Raw genomic sequence first — 2,721 nt, 5'->3', positions numbered from 1 at the left:
AACAACATCAGTGAGTAATTAGTTTCTAACTCATAACTTTATGATGCAACTGTCTGCCATTAGTTCCTTGTTGGTTTGGCACTGTCAGTTTGGTGCAAAGTGCTGTTCATTGCATCAAAGTCAGTGCAAAACCCGTCCAAGTAGGAAACCAAATACTCCATTTCTTTTCTCGTGATGCTGGCCTGTACTGTGGCCATCTAAACTAAGGCTGGTGAGCTCAGCAGTGGCTACCAGCCACAGCAAACAGCTCCCTGGCACTGGGTGACCGTCAGGGTGACAGCTGGGAGCCTGTGAGGAGGACAGGAGACTCTAAACACATGCTTAAACACGGCACTATTTGCCCAATAATCAGTAACATCGAGAGGGCGACATTAAACAAAATAATAAATAGTGTGCTGAGCTTCAAATTGGATCCCCTTTTTTATTTGATTTCACTAGGATTTATTCCATTTGACAAACCATGCTGTTTAGAATACAATAGTGGCATAATCACAGCCCGGGGCCCTCATTCTTCAAGATAATGGGATACTTATTCATCTAAGGCAGGTACAAGTCTGTCCTCAGCTTTCATTTTACAAGATTACTTGTATTTCTGTCTGGTTTGCAATAGGTGATATCTGTCAGAAAGCAATTTCCCTCCCCCCTCCCCAACGAGTTTGGAGGGTTCTTAATATTTTGTCTTTAAACTCCTTTGTTGTTGATTTTTCCTTCCCCCTCCCACCGCTTGACACGCATTTGGCAACCAACCTGCAGACAAGCAGCTTTTTCCTTTTCCCCCTTTCAAACAAATAAATAAGTAACTCACATCCCCAGCCCTGTTTACATAGCTCGACCATTTATTAGTTAAGCGTGACAGCAGAGGAATTTTTCAATGTACAAGACGTCCTGGCTGGTTGTGTGTTCCACTTCATCCTCGAGAAAAAGAGAGCTGTGCTCGCTTTTGTTCAGCCTGACAAGTCTGAAAGTTCAGCAGATAGAAGCCTCTCGTTCCCCCAGAGATGTGCCAAAAAGCTGGGTTTTAAAGGCCAACTTGAAGGGCTGGGCTGAGGTCCCAGTTCAGGCTTTGAGGGCTTAACGTCAACATTTTTTTTAAGTAAAGGTGAATGAAAAGTGGTTGGGTTTGTGGGTCTGGGTTTTTTTTTTTGGCAGGAGCACAGTGGTTTTTTTCAGGTATTTTTGGATCAATGCATAGTGCCTAGTGCTACTCAGAAACATTTTTTCCAGTTAAAAATCAAAGCCAATGAGGAAAAATATGTGATAATCTCTTTGGATCTAAAAGGCATTTAGTTACGTTCTAGCTGTGTGGGATTTCAGTTCCCCATGTGAAAAGCTCTTCTGGTTTCCCTGCTTTCCCATTCCCCTTTGCTTACCCCTGCAGACTCCTCTGCTGCTTTGGGGGGGTCCCAGATTTATTTGTCCTTAAATTTTGCTTCAGAAAACGCAACAGCTCCATTTCAGCCTGATGCATTGCTTTTCTTTTCCCTCTTCCCCTTCCCCTTCCTGAGAGCTGCAGGAATGCGGCAGATGCGAAGCCCTGACTCTCCCAGCCCTGACTCTTGTGCTGAGACCAGATGGAGACGTGACACATTCCTGCAGGTAACATAGCCCTGCAAACGTCCTGGGAGGTGGAGGGACTTAAAAACCCCAGGTGGAAGCAAAGCAAACAAACAAAATTGGGGAAATGGGGCTGAAATCAAAAGCACAGCTCTCGTCTCTCTTTGCTTAAGCCGGTTAGAGGAGCTCTGTGCAAAGAGGAATTACTTTGAGGCAGCTTTCAGACACCTTTCTTTTCTCTGTGGGTGTCTCTGAAGGCAAAACTAATTCACTTCTGCTGCATCAGATCTCTTCCCCATTGTTCCCCACTAATGTAATTTTTTTGTCTTACTTCAGAAACATTCCTGCCCGGGTAATTGTCTCCAGCACGGAGAGAGAGGAGAGGAAATTAAGATGTTATTGAGGGTTTGAGAGATATCTCATGTTTCAGAGTGGATAAGAAGGCTTTTTTTTTCACCTTTAAGGTGCTTGTTACAAGATGGGGAGGCAAAACTGTGGTATGGCTTAGCTGGGGAAAAAGGACTGAGGTGGAGCAGGGCTGGTCTTGAGGAAGCTGTGATGCTTCTCTCTTCTCTTGACATAGCAATAAATATGTCCTTAATTCCACATACAGGTCTGTCTACAGCAGATAATCTCTCTGGGGCACAGTTTCATCTTTGGTGGTCTCCACAGGGCAATCACAAGACGTTTTTACGAGCTGGTTCCCAATTTCTCTTGGGAAAAGGAGGAGGCCGGACTATGGGAGGTGTCAGATGAGAATTTTTTGGTGACATGAAGCAAAAGCAAAGCTGACACACGACTTTTGGGTAATTTTTTGCCTCCAACAACCATAAAGCCGAAGGAAGTTGAGCTGTTTCCACCAGGCAAGTGATTCATCTTGTGATAAGAAACTTCCTTTTTTAAGATCACACACATGAAAATCCATCAGCAACAGCTTTTCAGGAGTAACACAGTGGGTTTCAGTTTTTCCCACGTGTTTCCCAAGGCAGCCGTGGAGACCCACGTGGAGATTTTAAGCTGACTTAGAATGTCTTTGTTTGTCTCTGCTCTTCTTCATGCTGTCCTTGGAGAGATGATCCCCTGTCCCCTGCAGCCACCCCATCCATGGCCACCAAACTGCTGAGATGGACCACTTGGTTTAACACACAGAGCCTTTGTGGTGCTCAT

This window comes from Colius striatus, chromosome 10, assembly GCF_028858725.1.
Source record: "Colius striatus isolate bColStr4 chromosome 10, bColStr4.1.hap1, whole genome shotgun sequence".
Classification (NCBI taxonomy): domain Eukaryota; kingdom Metazoa; phylum Chordata; class Aves; order Coliiformes; family Coliidae; genus Colius; species Colius striatus.
This window is presented reverse-complemented; position numbering follows the sequence as displayed.